Consider the following 16,966-nt stretch of genomic DNA (forward strand, 5'->3'; position numbering starts at 1 on the left):
CTGCGCTCTACCCATATTTTCTGGCAGCCTTGGTGCGCAGGAAGGGTACACACATGCACACACGCATGCGAGCACACACGCGCACCATTCCCTGTGGGCTCACAAGCAGATGCAGCTGGAGCAGCCCGCACTAGTTCGGTCCTATGTCACCCATGTGCAGCATAATAAAGGGCGAGGGATGGGAAGGTGCTTAAACACTGTCTGCAGCACCAGGCAGAGAGAACCAGTCCAAGCTGAACCAGTTCTGCAAACTGTACCAAAGAAATCTTTTTTCCACCACCCATCCCTGTCTGCCCACGAGTCTTCATACACCACCTCCTCAATGCATTGTCATTTGGTACAAGCACAGAAATAAAACTACAGAGGGATTCATGCAAACAGGGGACTGATAGGTAAATGCTCCACCTGTTTTTTAGATGTCGTAACATTTTGAATCCCTCATTGTCTTCTGTTGTGAGCATCTGGCTCTTTCTGGCAGGTATTACATCATTTTTAAAGGAGTCTAAGGTCAGTGGTCTGTAATAATCACAGCTGATGAACTGAGACAAGATCCACTGTTCCACTTGACTAAAAAACAGTACATCATGATGAAAGTCCTTGCCTTTTCGATTAGAAGAAAACAGTCCAGGATATTCTCCAGTTTGCCATCAGACCACTTGCACCAAGACTGTGCAATAATTCAAGTTTAAAAAAAAAAAGACCTGCTATTATCCACAGACCAGTGCTTTCTCCCAGCAGGCTTTCTTATTGATTTAAGAGCACCCCTCAATATCATTGATCCCAGAGCATTTAGAAATCCTCATTGGTCTCTGCGGTATTTCTTTCATCTGTGTTTGTCTAAACGTTGCTAATAGACTGCAGTTTGTCATTTCTGAAGCTAACACCTTTGCATTTTTAAGCCCTGTGTCATTGGCTCAGACAGCCTCTTCTCATTTTCATTTTATGTAATCCCTTGTTGGTGATCCTTTTCATTTTACGATACCTCCTTGATTGTATAATTCAGAATACAGACATCAGCGCTAAGCAGCAACAGACTCCGGTGAAGCAACACTTTAATTCTTTGTCTCAGACATCAAAAGATAAAGTGATTCGTTTCATCAGTAAATCAGTTAAAAAGCTGCCTCAAAGTCAAGAGCTAACATTTGAGACAGCTCCTTTGATTTAAAATAAAAATCCTCCCATAGTTAAATCATAGCAACAGCATGTTTTAACATTAGAGAGATTTACTGACATGTGAACATGAATCCATTTATTCCAAAAATGGTTACTGCCATTTGCTGCTCTCCCACTGCTCAATCTCCGCACTCAAAGTTCCATCAAATATAAAATACCAACATTAAGTGTCTTAATGGTTTTAGGTCACTGACAGACACTAGAGCAGCCTCATAATGCTCAGTGTTTTTTTTAGCTGCTTGATATTCTGGTAAAGGATGTTTTTTTCACTAGACTTCAATCTAGAAAGCAGAATATCTAAGAGGAATACAGGGGAAACATGAGCAAAGATATCCAATGCAGAGATGAAGAAAAATTCATTTTTAAAAAAGAGAGGCCGACAAGAATGTCTGGTCTCCCTATGGTTGGTTTTACCTGCAACACGAACTCTTTCTACATATTTTTAGAACAGGAGCATGTCCTTCACAAATAAAAGCATTCTATGGCACTTTTTGAATAAGACAGCACCCGAGCCTCAGGTCTGCACTTCAACTAGATGTGAGTTGCTGCCTATTAAAGCTTAGGTGGATGTTACAGTCTATGACATACCTTGTTAACAACACTAAATCTGAAGACCTATCAAATATAATCGCCATATCAAGCTGAACTTAGGCACAACAGTAGGCTACTTTCCAGCTAAATGCTAATGTGTTGATGTTTAGCAGGTAGCCCAATGTTCATTGCCATCTTTTTCTTTAGCGTGTCAACATGCCAACATTTGCTAATTAGCACTAAACACAAAATAGGCCTACAACTGACGAGTATGGGAATGTCATAAACAAATGTATTTGGTATTCATGGTGGCACAACATGAAAAGTCTGAGGAACAGCAGAGTGTTTACAATTTATCCTGCTGGGAGCGTGGATGTGTGTTCGAAATTTATCTAAAGGTGGCAATAGGGCAGGGGTAGGCAACCTGTGGCTCCGAAGCCACATGCAGCTCTTTCGCCCCTCCCCAGTGGATCCCTGTGGCTTTATCAAAAAAATATATAGAAATTAATAATGCCTATTTTTTTTACCATTTTAGTTTTCAATTTTTTATTGTCGTAAGCCTTGAGTGATTCTTACATTCTCAAGTGTAAAAATGTGTATCCTATACACAGAATAAAAAATGTTTTTCCATTTCATCAACTTAATTATCATAGGTCATACGGCCTGTCACCTTTTGCATTCAATTTTGCCGAACTTCAGTAGCGGTGGCTTGTCTTGGATCTCCCTAGCTAAGATAGCTATGGATTCCAGATTGAAAAAAGTCTTGGAATACAGTAGAGAATGTAACAGTGCGTGGACATATTTGTTTGCCTTTACCGCCCACCCTGCAAACAACCATAAATAGCCAACTGTAGAGTAGTCACCTTGTTTGAAAACATATTAATAAATGCTCATTTAGACCTATGTTGATGGGCGATTTTAGACTGTTACTTTCATTATAAGGCTCAAATATGTTTTGCGGTCCAGGCATTTTATTTAAGAGCTTTTTTGGCCAAACATGGCTCTTTTGATAATAAAGGTTGCTGGCCTCTGCAATAGAGGAAAAGTCAGGTAATCATCAAAGTCATCAAAGATCCCCTCTACTAAAAAAAGAAGCTCTGGCGAAAGTTCAGTCAGGAAGACAATACTATTCATGCTTAGTCCGTAACTTTCTTCCTCACCCTGCTATTCACCCCTCGCAGGCATGCTCACTCTCTATCTCTGGCTGTTAGTGTTCGGGGCTGTCAACTGAGTTATCAGCTTTTCTACAGCTGATCTACAAGTAACCAATAGCACAGTGACACACCCTCTCCGTCAGCCTATCATCGCTCTGCTCCTCATTTTAAATATGGTTGTCTGCCCACAGTCCATTCATGCTGCTGCCGTGTGTACCCTCCACCTCCCCACCACCACCTAGTCTCCTTGGATGCAGTCTTATTTCACCTCATCATATATCTACCAAGTCATCAGCTGCCACCACCTCCACCAGTGTCTAGACTCCATGGGGGGATTTATCTTGCTGCAGCTCAGATGTCCCACAATCTCAAATAATCTCCCTGTGGTGTCTAAGCTTTAAAAGTTAAGTGTTAAAAGTCACAATCATCTGTTAATCTGTATACCTATATTTCACATCAAATTTGATCTTCACTCCTTACTCCTGCCTCTCCTGATTGAAATGTCTTTGTTTTATGTTTATGTCCCCTAACATGTCTGATCTTGACTAACTTGTATCTGTGCAGTTTGTCACTACAGTCATGTTTTTACATTCCTCTACTGAAGGGGGTAATGTTTATGCACTAAAATATGAGATTTGAACGACTGCCGAGCAAGCTAGATTAGGAACGTCACAAATTCAAAAAGTTGATAGAGTGGTGCAGGGATAAGATTTCTTAGGCCAACACGGACGTTAGTGTCACCCTGGTTCCCTCGACAAAAAAAAAACCAATAGGATTTTTCCATTGGATTTTGGATTACTGCAGAAAATAAGCCTTGTGGCAAACAAAAGTTTGATACTAACACATCTTATTCATCAAGATAATCGCCACAGATGAACACCATTTTTATTATTTTAAAGGGCAAATGCAGTCACCAGAAATATAATGTTAGGCTATAAACAACCTACACCATGGTTGCATGACTTCAACATCACCACCACAACAAGGCCATGAAGCCATGTTCAGCAGAATGATGCTCAGTAGTCCCATTTAGCAACTGTTAGCAACCTTTTTTAAGACATATAAAAGTTTCAAAATTTATGAGTGGGATATTTACTGACATATTTTATGTCATAGAACAAAAAGTGAAAGTCCCTTAAGCTTGTGTTGACCACAGACCTTATTTCAGGCTCCTTACTGAAACCCATTCAAAAAGTCTATTGACTTTTGAGACAAGGGAACTGGGAGTGCTTGTAACAACTGGTGAACCAGGTGAGAATGGACTCAAACGCACAGGTCTGGAGACAGGTCAGGTAAAATAACACTGTCTTTACTGGTCAAAGGACAGGTTCAGTACACAGAAGGACAGTGGAAGCAAACAAATCCAATGGGATGAGGCAGAAGCAGTCAATCAACAGGCTAAATCCAAAAAAAACAAGAAAAGGACACAGGGTAACAAAAGGCTGGGACACTAGACACACCAGGAGCTAAGATGAACTGGTACTGAGAGAAAACAAGACACACAATAAATACTCTGGTGAAGGGAAGGATAACGAGACACAGGTGAGGCTAATCAGGGTGGGACAGACAATCAGATACAGGTGAACTCATCAAAATGGAGGGAAAACACACAGGAGCAGAAAGTGACATGATCTGAAACTTGAGGAGATGTGAGTTTCCAAGTAAAACAGGAAACAACACGAATGAATGAAATGAAAAACAAAACCTAAGGAACTTGAGCTGTGACAGTGCTAAAATGTTAACTAATTTTCAGGTTTTAGGACTCAGTCCTGCACCACTCTATTGCTCTCTAATATGCAAATGCCAGCAAAGAAGCCTGAAACCTCCAGCACAGAGCGGACTTATCACACATAATGTAAAAATCTTAGCCAGAAGGAATATATATCTTTTTGCAAACTTTGTTTAGACTTCTTGTATGTAATTATGTAATAACATGTGACAATGTGGACACGCTTTAACAATTTGGATGCACAACAGACTTCTCAGTCTCGGTCTCACAGATGCTCCAACACGTGGCCGAATCGCTCTCTGTTTCCTCTAACACTAATGCTAGCCATCTTGATGTGCACTGTTCTTTCACTGGTCAATCTGCAAGCAAAGGCAGCAGTAGTCGACGGAGCAGAGACCAGATCCAGAAATTCTTACTAAGGGTGAGGTTGCTTTTGCTTTTTACTTTTTAGGTGGGAAAAACCTTGTTAAACTAAATATTAATCATAGGAGTATTTTTACATACATGAAAACATATCTAGAGGGGAACTTTAAAGCCCAGTTCAGACCAATGATTCCTGACAAGATGAAACTGTTGTAGAACGTTGCAGTGAGAAGTTATAGCAGTAACTGGCTGGTCTGAGCGCAACTCAAGCCAGTGATGATGTCACCTGCAACTCAGCTGGTCAAATCGCTGGCGGCTGGTTTTAGAACATATATCACGTCACTTGTTTCAACAGCCAATCGGCTTGTAGTGAAGTCCACTGGTAAAGTCAAAATGACCGCAGATGGCATGTTCGCTTGTTGGAGCAGGTGCTTCACCTCTGCCGAGCCCTCTGTTTCTGTCCTCATGGTGGGCCGGTGTTGGACGGTGGGTCGCTGTTGCTTGCTGTATGTGCTTATGCCCCCTCACACACACATTCTCACTGACTGATTAATTTGCGCTGGTTGTTTATTTACTATGAATACAGTCCATCTGATGCTCATTTCGCGTCTGTTTTTCACCGTTTCATCACTACTACAAATGCAGCTGTAGCCAGTATCTCACTATCACTATCCTCATTCATATTTTAAGAAGCTACAAATTATATTCAGCAACAAAATAAACCTGAAAAGCTGGAAATCAGAACTGGAGTTGTTACATAGAGATGATACACCATCTCATCCAGCTGCATTGGTGTGAACCGGCAGGTAGTAGTTGCCTGTTTCAACTCGTCTTGTTAGGGAGGGATTCATGAGTGACTGTAACAGCTATACTCGATATGTTAGTTGGAATGATATTTCACAAATTAACAAAGTTGTCAATCTCATGATGGTGCTAGATATAAAGTTAGGAGATCACCAAAGTCATTCGGATTCAACCTCTGGGGACCATGAATGTCTGTACAAGATTTCAGACTATACATCCAAAGCTGAGGTATTTCAGTCTGACCAAAATGATGAACCAGCTGAACAACATTGCCATTCACAGACAGATGCTGCGAGCATATGGCTAAAGACAAGATGAAATACACAGGTATAAAGTAAAGCATTAACAAAAGCCAGAATGCCAGAGCAATGAATGACCCCCAGAGAAAATCTGTTGAAGGATATGAAACCATTCCTACAAATGAGCACATGTAGGCTACACTATAAGCTAATTATACAGTCTAACCTCTGGTGGTTTTTAGCACTATAAATTCTCAACAGTCGATGTGAAATGCAAAGTAAAGGTTGGTCAAGCAAGCTCACTACTGTCTGAAATTAGAAAAATTTGCATTACCAGATTTAATATCTCTACTCCGTCCTCCCCGTGGCTTTGCACGAGTCCATCAAAACAAGCAAGAAGTGAAGTTAAAATTAAATCCACACAGGTGACTGGGAGTCAGTGTGAGATAGCAGGGGATGACACCTAAGCGCAAGAGCTGAAAATGTCACTCATGATGGATTAGACCTTTCTATACTTAAAATGAATTATACCGGATTTATTGACATTTCCTCAGGGTGTAAATTTTCGGAAATTACTTTGAGTTTATTGCACTTAACATTACTAAATGTCAGCTGTATAGATCTGTGAGCCAAAATTAATGTTTCGTTCATTACAAGCCTCTTTTCACATGCTGGCAAACCTCGTCTGATACCACCTCATATGCATGCTCCTGTTTTGCGACAGATTACGCACGCAGATGCTGATAAACAAGTCTAAACCACAACTTTTCCCTCAAGGACTTACTTCTGCATCATCTCTACAGGCTGAATAGAGAAACGGCTTCATTGTTGGAATGACAGCGAGGGCTGCTGTGACACAAAGAGTCTGCATCCACCTGATACACACACACATCTTCCAGTGTGTTAGCGTGTCTTGCCTGCAGGCTCTGTCATTTTCACTGAATTGCTTTTACTTTTAGGCATTTGCATGAGCCTACGGTAACACCCCCACAGTGAACTCATTACTCAGTCCATGTGGTTAAGTGGCCCTTCTGGATTTTAAACCCCAAATGACTGATTACCCTCCATCACCCATGTGCGCCCTGACACACCAACTGCCCTCGTGGACACCCTGCCTGAATGCTCATCACCCATCTCCATTGGGTCTGCCACATGATGTATAATCACCATTTATAGATGTCATTAAACTTCAGCATGCGTCAGCTTTACGAACCTAAATCCCTCACTTTCTTTTGCCTTTCATTTCAACTGACATACTGTTGACAATTCCACACCTCATGACGCACCTGCATTTTGTTTTCTTTTCACCATGTGTCACACCACAATTTTAAATTTTTGTTCAACTACACATAGATCAGCTGAATGGGGTAAACATCACATGATTTTCATGCTCATCAAACTGTCTCATATCCACCTGTGGTCTGTGGATGGAGGGGGAAAATTGCAGTTATCAGGACTCAGTATAGGGTGAAAGTGATCATTCAACCTGACTTTATATTTACTGAGATGACTTTTGTTAAAGAATAAATAGTGTTTGTAACTGAACTATGGACTGTTGTAGCAGTGTCTGCCCAGGTGTGCTGCATTACTTAAGGAGATGCATTGTACCTGGCATGGAGGAGGGGCTTGAGAGCAGCAGAGGAGAGAGGCCTCTGGTGTGGGGACTGCTGGTCCTGCTGCCTCTCAGACTGGGATTTTTTCTGTCTTCTTTGCTTGCTTTGTTAATAAATCCCATGGATTTGAGTGTTTTAAGGTGTCTTATGTGGTTATTTTGGGTCAGTGGTGGAGTTTTGTTCGTCCCCAAGGGCTGACCAAGGGTGGAGCGCGACACTTTACTTTCTCAGGGTTTACGTAGTCTTAAAGGGACAGTTCACCCCAAAGTCACAAACTACATATTTTTTTCCTTTTACTTGTAGTGCTAGTTATCAGTCTAGATTGTTTTGGTGTGAGCTGCCTTTCATCCAATATATGAAGTTAATATGTTAACTTAGGTTCGACAGCAGGGCCACACCTCAACCGCACCCCTGAATACCTGCCAAGCCTACTTATACCTGGTCAACCCATCCTGCTCTGTTTGTCTCAGATTTCTCAACCCACCCTCCCTTTCCCTACCCTTCATCCTGTCTTCCCTTCTTCCCGCATCTCTCCTTATTCAATCTGGTGTATACCTCTCCCATGTCACATTCTGGTACCGTCTGGAGGGTCTGTAATCAGCTTGTGTGGGAAAAACGCTGAGATGGAAGCCCCACACTGGCCGATCTCCAGTTCATCCTCCCAGACCAACCTAACAGAAGTCATCCCTCTTACACCTTCACCCCCACTTAAATCCATCAACCATTCCTCAACAACTAACACCTCCTGAATTACAATTAAAGACATATTGTTGTGGCGTGGTCCTTGCTCATGTAAATGGAGAACCACAAGCCGAGTGCCATCTATTTCCATTATATCCAAGAGAAGGCAGACATCTCTACAGCTGATATCTCCAACACTTGGCAACTCACACCAAAACAATCTAGTCTGATAAATAGCACTACAGGTAAGAGGAAATATATGACTTATTTGTTTGTGTACAGTATGTATGTGATACATGTAGAAGAAATCACACAGACAGGATCTGCACACTGTAACTTAATGAAAAGTTGTAGTTGGGGGGAGATGAGTAAGCATGTTTTTAATTTTGTTTCTCAGATATCCTCATGTAACCTTCTACAGCATTTGTGTTGCTCTCTCTCTGACCTTTTTCTCTGTATCTTGCTTTTTCTATGACTTGTGCAGTGTTATTGAAAAAAAAACTCCACAGATATTCTTTTAAAAAATTGTCTTTGTTCACCAGAATGCACAAATAATTCTTTACTGAAGAAATACAACACATAACATGGACTATTTGAGTAAAGCTAAACATTTGTCACACATCAGATGGTCTATTTTACTTGCTGACGACAGTACAGCGTGACTCACATGACCATGAGACACTTGCCGCCTCTCAGTAAACCACTTGTGTGTTTTTTGACTCAGGAAGTCGTAATGACTGCGGGGAGCGTCACAATGTCAGCCAGGTTACGAGCCCTGTTGAAAGTCGGGGATGTGTTATCAACCTAGTCCTAAAGATGGAGATCAGTGCTGCAGAGGAGACAGTTCATTACTCTGCGTACTCAGGTCAGATAAATGGTGTCTTTTTCAGCACTGCCGTTGCACAGCGCCTAAACAGAACATTTTCAATTGTGCATATGGTGGCTGTAAAACCTTTTTTTTTCTGTCCAATCAAAGCAGGGTATAAAAGGCTAAGCACTGCAGTGTATTCATGAATAAAAAACATATTGGTCTGTTTAATTCCGCACAAACAGATAAATTGCGAGATTTTCTTTGTAATATCAGCAAGTCGGGAGGCTTTGTAGTCTAAAGGTGCATGCTGTGTGCTTAGTATTCATATGCATGCAACATTCTGGGCTGGGGACCATTTTTGAATGTTATCACCCTCTCCCTCTCTCCCCCCATATTTCATAGTGCTCTCCAGTGTTTACTAACTAATAAAAAGACAGCGAAAATGCCTTAAAGGGATCCACAGCAGCGACTACCCTGCACACTCTGTTGACGTCAAGGACGTTTTGTGTTGGGATTAAAATGTTATAACTCCAGCCACTTTTTTCAACTTAAGGACATGTTCTCCTAAAGTCTACCTGAACACAAATTATACCAGAAAATGTTTTCATTTTGTTGCTTTTTTTTTTTTAAGTCTGTGATTTATTCTCTGCTCCCATTGCCTGGCCTGATACTATTCACACACATACACACACACACACGGAGGAAACAATTTTCCCTATGCAAACAACAAGAATAAATCCTGTTCTATTTAGTGTATTGATGAATTGAAAGCGCACATTTTAGCAGCCATACACCTCGTCTTTATGTGTAAATGCTGCTTTGTTGCAGCTGTCATCACCACAGTAGCTGGATAGTAAATTGGCACCACCATGTGACAGAGATGAATGTAATTATTGCTGCCCATTATCTAAACACACTGGGACAAACAGAGCGGGCACAGTTAAGTGTAACGCACAGGATCTGTCTGACAAACACCCACATAGAAAAAGACATATTGCATTACAGCGTGTATGGTGCTGTATTAATTGCAATGAAATGCCCACACAGTCTTTGGTGCTCAGCGGGGCATTTCACATCCTTTTCCTGTGGACTCTGCCACACAGAGGCACAGTCAGTGCAGATTTTTGTCCTAATTAAACCCCCGCGCTGCCCACCTCTGCTCTGTTCAAGCTGGCATGCGGAGCTGAGGCTAATTCAATTTAACGCGGAGACAAAACATCTATCAAGAGTTTACAAAAAAAAACAGGGAATCGGTGCCAGCAGTGTTTTGAATGCTGCTTGTATTTCAGATGGCGCCGCCACACAGAGTGCATAATAACACTGGAAATACCAGAAAAGGTCACCAAATTCAGCTTCAGAAGAGAAAGGTCACATCTCATTTTCACAGTCAAATATTCAGAGGAACTAAAAATATATGTAACACCAATTTGCAGTAAGTTAACCTGGAATCTGTGTAAATTATGGAAAGGATTCAGTCAGATTGAGAGTTTGCCCTCAGACTATAAATGACAAAGCACCTGACGTCCTGACTTTCACATTGACTTACTGCTGCACCCCCTTGGTGAGCTATAGGAACAGCAGTAGCTTCCACTCAGGATCACCCATACAGAGAGCAACTTCTCCTGGAGCGGCACTACAATACATCCCTTCGCAGTGATTTGATAAATAATGTAAATATTATAAAATGTACCCCCCCTCCTCTCCCCTCCAGGGAGAAACAAACCAGGGTGCTATTAATCCAACTCCTCTTTGTCAAGTGTGACTGCAGCAAGTGCTTAATCACACCAACAGAGAGCCCAGGGAGGAAATGAAATGCATCAGTGGCACTGCAGCTGAAAATGACAATCAGCCAGTTCAGCGATGCCTCTGATGATCAGGCATATCAATGAGCTGAGAGAAAGAGACTGAGAGAGGGAGAGAGACACCCGCTGCTACGGAGAGACTCAGCCGCACAAATGTAGGTCAGTCTGCAGCATCTCTAGAAGTATCATGAAAGATTTAGGGGAATTGGAGATTGATCACAATGAAATTAACTCAAGTCAAGAGGTTATCGTGAGTCCATCGTCCTCATGAAGCCCCACATTATTATTATCTGCTCTTTTTTCATGGCTCTGTTCATCATATTATCATGCATCTAGATGCAAGAACCATGGCAACGCAGGAGAATCTGTGATCCAGAGGCAGAAAAAATGAATGTGATTGAACTATTGAGGAGTAATTGCTGGTTATTAAAGGGAAAGTTCAACCCAACATTTATAAATGTGTAATTTTCCTCTTAACCTGTAGTGCTATTTATCAATCCAGACTGCTTTGGTGTGAGTTGCCAAGTATTGGACATATCAACCACAAAGATGTCTGCCTTCTCTCAAATATAATGGAACTAGATGGCACTCAGCTTGTGGTGCTCAAAGTGCCAAAACATACATTTGAAAAACTGAACAGAAATGTCACTTTCCAGAAATCCTGACTCAGTTACTCAAGATAATCCATAGACCTTGTTGTGAGCAGTTTCATGCAGGAACTACTTTCTTTCTACACCAGTCAACTGCATCACCATGCAAGTCAAGTTTTTTGGCGCACTGAGCACCACAATCCCAGTGCCATCTAGTTCCTTTAAATTTGAGAGAAAGCAGACATTTCTACAGCTGATATCTCCAACACTTGGCAACTGGTGATACAGTTGGCGGATGTAGATCTGTACAGAGAAAATAGTTCCTCCATGAAACTGCTCACAAAAAGGTCTGTGGATTATCTTGAGTAACCGAGTCATGATTTTTAGAAAGAGACACTGCTGTTGAGTTCTTCAAATGTACTGGACTTGCACTTGTGTAGGGTCTTTCTAGTCGTTCGACCACTTAAAGCTCTTCCATGCCACCTGCGACTCAGTTTTCAACCAGTCAACGCATTCATCGGGAGCAATTTGAGGTTTAGTATCTTGCCCAAGGATACTACGACATGTGGACTGGAGGAGCCAGGGATAGAACCGCTGACCTTCCGATGGATGACACACTCTGCCTCCTGAGACATTTTTACACATTGAGCACCACAAGCAGAGTGACTTGTAGTTCCATTATATTCAAGAGAAGGCAGACATCTCTATGGCTGATATCTCCACTCATAACTTTGCAACTAACACAAAAACAATCTAGACTGATAAATAGCACAGGTAAGAGGAAAAATATACATTTTTGACTTTGGGGTGAACTGACCCTTTAATGTCTAGACTGAGGACTAAAGGTGATCAGAATGTTGCAAACATTGATTACTTATTGATGAAAACACACATTAAATTCAGGTAATGATAAAGGTAGCGTTTTCTATTAATTTTACTTCAATGCAATATAATGCAATTATAAGTGGATTTAAAAGGTTTCTCTTTACCCATAATTATATCTAGCCATGACTGTTTTAGTTTCACAGGTTTTGAGATATCTATCCTAGATTGTTTTAAAGGGCAAGTTCATATTTTTTAAGTGGTTTTCAGATAGTTATCGATTGTGCTATTATTCGTCCTGTCCATGCATCCGCTCTTGAGTGGATTCTAATGTAAGAGACGAAAGACAAAACTCAAAGTCCTCTGTGTAGAAGTGGATATTTTCCTTTTTGATATGAAATTCTTTCTTTGAGTCACTGTCCCTCCCTCAGAGCAAGGGGACACTCCAAAAGACTCATTTTTAGAAGACACCCACTTGACCTGTCAAAATCGGACTGACAAAACCTCATATTAGTTTTGGCTGAATTTTAAAACATATTTTTGCACAGAATGAAGGCTGTGGAGTTTAGTACACTGCTACCATCAGTTTGCAGGGTTGTTAGCTCATTAGCTAATCAGCTGTAGCACATTAAACACCATATAAACTTACTTGCAAATATGACTGATCCATTTAGATGCAGACAAAACATTGTCTGTCCATGGTTATAGCCAAGTTTGTTTACCTAATCTCTTGTTCAGGTGCAGGAGCTCAGCCTGTCAGCTGCTGTCAATCAACCAAAGACACCGACACTCCCCTCCATTTCCCCTGAGACCTTTTATCTTCCTTTCATTGTACAAAACTTTTATCATTTTTTTAAGATGTTGACATTACTTGAAAGACGTGTAATTCCAGTTGGACTTTATGTTTGATGTCTATTGTTTACCACGCACAACAACCAAAGACGTCATGGTGTACAGATCAGCGTTGCTATAGCATCATACCTCCAGTTTGAGACATATTTGGGACAAATGTAGAGTATGAGGCAACCAGTCTCTTCTAAGTCGAATTTGTTATGGAGACAAATTGTAAAAATAGCATGATGTAAGACGGAGGACTTCTCAGACATTCTGCACGGAATACTTTTGATCCACTCCTCTAAGTCAACGACCTGCAATCCCTCTTTGCACAGCAGCCTTGTCATTACCGTCATTACAATTTTACCCCTGGCTACAGAAACTAGGATGGGTGAGAGGAGGGGAAGGAAAACAGCAAAAAAAACACAACAGGGAGCAAGGGAGAAAAAAAAACATGAGGAGAACATCCAAATCTCTGTCCTGACATTAAATAATTTCTGCAATATTCACTTTTTAACAAACAGGTTAAGCAGTGGTCAAACACATGGATTTTAACAATGAATTGTATTTGATTGTGTTGGATTTGAAATAAAAAAAACATAATTTCAACATTTCAGCACCATTACCTTCCCAAGACAAACAACTTACTTCAACATTACAAGAGAATAATAGAGACTACAGGACGGGAAAATAATAGGAATGTGTGAGGAAATAGATTTGCAAACCGTCAAGGAGAGCATGATTGAAATGTGTGCTTTTCTCTCGCCGTCTTGTGTTATTTTCTGTTGTAATGGGATTGTGATGTGTCTCTTTCTGTTTATGAAAGGAAACTCAATAGTGCTTTCCTAACTGAAAATACCAGCCATAGAGAAATGTTAAAATTGCTGGAGCAGGAGCCATATGACTAGATATAGCAATGCTTTTTGGTGTAATTTGTTTTTTGTTTGTTTTGTTTTTGGGAGACGGAGACTGGAGAATAAGTTTTCTGTCTTACATAATGCAGTGCTGGACCAAGGACATTCAGCACCCTATTTACAAAGTATTTTGGAGCTGCCACCCAAAATTATTATTATTATATTTCATATTTATTGTATCTAATACTAACAAGAATAAAAGCCAATGAAAAATTAACACAAATGATCAACTAAGCTACTAAATGATAATAAAAAGTAAGAAACAATAAGAGAATATAGTATGTGGCTTTTCTTTTTTCATTTTCTACTGAAGAACTTCTACTGAAGAAATGGACTGCTTGGCAACCAGACCAAGCCTCTAATTGATTAATAATTATTTGACAAAATGTGGAGCTACACCGGGCTAGTAAAAGGGACTGGGCATTTAATTGGGACTAGGCTTTTAAATGAAGTTTGATGGTGGTCTTGTATGTGTGGCTGAAAGATCTTTTCTCAGCCAAACATTCACCTAACCTCACTGGGCTGGCTTACATCGTGGTTTTGCAAATACACCTGTGTACCTAAAACCCGAGCCAGCATTCAAAGATTTATCCACTGTGATGACCATTTTGCAATAGCATCTTTATTAGAAGGGGAAAACACATCTTTAACTTTAGAACTGTGGTGGTCACAGCCAGTTTGGACTTAAGGAGCATTTTCATGGGCCAAAAACTGTTTCAATGCACATGCAAGCATTTAAAAAAAAAAAAAGGGAAATGTATCCTTTAATAAACAGGATATTTTTAAATTTAAGTTGAGGCAGTTTTTGAAGAGGGATCAGACATGTAGTCTGGGAGATTAGGTGCCTCTCACTGGGTCTTTTATGTTTATTTCTTAGTGAGCTGTGTGTATTTTTAAAAAGACGGGTGCTCCAAACTGCTGCAGCTCAGACTGTGACTGCAGTAGTCTGAGGTGTTGGTCGATGCTGCATACGTTTCCCTGTAAAAAGAAAATAATAGATTGAAGATAAAACACTTTAAAGAGCGAGCTCTGGCTCTCAGATACTCGAGGAGGGGACGTCAATGAATCATAAATTGCAGCATGTTCACATCCCTCTTGGGTCCTAATGAGGCTTTGAAGGCCCTGATATTGTCCTCATCTCTCTGCTCTGAGTCTTGTGAGTGAAAAGACTGTGTGATATAATCTGCTATCTTGTTAGACATATTTGGCAAGAACAACTGCTCTGATGACTACCGAAAATGTTTGCACTTTACTTGTTGCTCTCTGGCACTCCAACTGAGAGGCTTTTTTTTTTTTTTGTTCATGCTCCACGTCTTTTGTTGCTGTCAGGTCTTTAACTAAGCCTGTGCGAGTGTGTCGTTCCCACTGAATTTACCGGTCTGGTGTGAGATCTGTCGGTTATTCAGCCGCGTCGTAAATTCCTGCCAACAGTCTTAAATCAGTCAATCCTCTCAAAGCTCTCCTGGTGTCAAATCTGCACTTCCCACCTGCTACAAGGTCAAGTGCGACAATAACTCACATGAAACGCTCCAACCTCAAAGTGTCAAGCCTTGTCATTTACTGCCTAAACAAAAGTGTGTGATTGTCGATCAGAGGCTCGGGGTAATAAAAGTTACTGTTATTAGAAATATTTCTGTCACAGAGACCCTGGGTGACTCATGAGCCTGTCCTGGGACTGAAGGCCAGTCAGCAGAGCGGACTGGAAAAAGAAAAATGCAAAATGTGACACTCATCTGACCCCATGGAAACATGAAAAACACTTCACACAGGTGCTTTTTTCCTCCTGTAGTTTAAATGGAAAAGGCACAAGATTTCTGCCTTATAAAGTTTTGCATTAGTCTTGATTTTTCTTATTATGTTAATTTGAACTACCTGCAGTGATAACACACTGCGGTGTGAAATGGACCTTTGGAATATAGGGCACATTGGAGAGCCTCCCCTGGTCTTTTCCATTACTTGTAGCCCTTGACATCGGCAGCACGCTGTTTTCTGGCATTTTATACACAATAGCATCATCTACTGGATTCGACGGCCTCAACAATATCACACCAACTTCTGAGACTGTTCACTAGAGGGTGCCAGACACAAATTCAATGCAGGAACTGGCATTGCAAACCCAAGGCATTAAACTCCCATTACATGTCTCATTTTTTTCCAGCAGCACCATCATCACTGCTGTACAAATGTATGCATTGTAGCTGCTTGAATTGGAAATGACTGCAAGTACATTTTGCTTCTATCTCCATAAAGCATTCCATCTGCTGAGTTATGAGTTGTGAAATTATGGTTATGGGGGGAAATGTTGTACAAGTATAATATCTTTGAGGCAAGATTGATAACCAACAGTAAAATGCATTTTTTTCCTTGTGCTGCATAGAGCTGCAGGTGCTTTAAGGGTTCAGTGGATTTAGGGGGATATACTGGCAGTAATGGAATATGAGTATGTTTTATTTAGTGTATGATGACCTGAAAATACGATTGTCATGTTTTCATCACCTTAGAATGAGCCATTTACTGTATATCTACATAGGGAGTGGTTCTCGTCCACGAAGATTGTCATGCACCGCCATGTTTCTACAGTTGCCTGGAATGGACAAACCAACACTGGCTCTAGATAGGGCCTTTCGCCTTTTCACAATTTCAATTCTGCCACCATAGTTAGCAGCTCTTCTGCAATTAAAGTGTCAGAAAACACACCCAGAGACCTCTGGAGATAATACAGCCCCTGGTATAAACCTCTTGAAAGTCAGGATCTAAATCGATAAGAGGAGAAAAGGTGAGCACGCATTAGCTGGTGTTGGGCTAGCAGCCTCTCTGCAAAGTGTCAAACAGTGTAGGAGATGTGAACTGTGACACTGCTTTATTCAGTGTTTTTACCAGTTTAAGTAACTGGCTTTGTTTGTTTC

This window comes from Epinephelus moara, chromosome 9, assembly GCF_006386435.1.
Source record: "Epinephelus moara isolate mb chromosome 9, YSFRI_EMoa_1.0, whole genome shotgun sequence".
NCBI lineage: Eukaryota > Metazoa > Chordata > Actinopteri > Perciformes > Serranidae > Epinephelus > Epinephelus moara.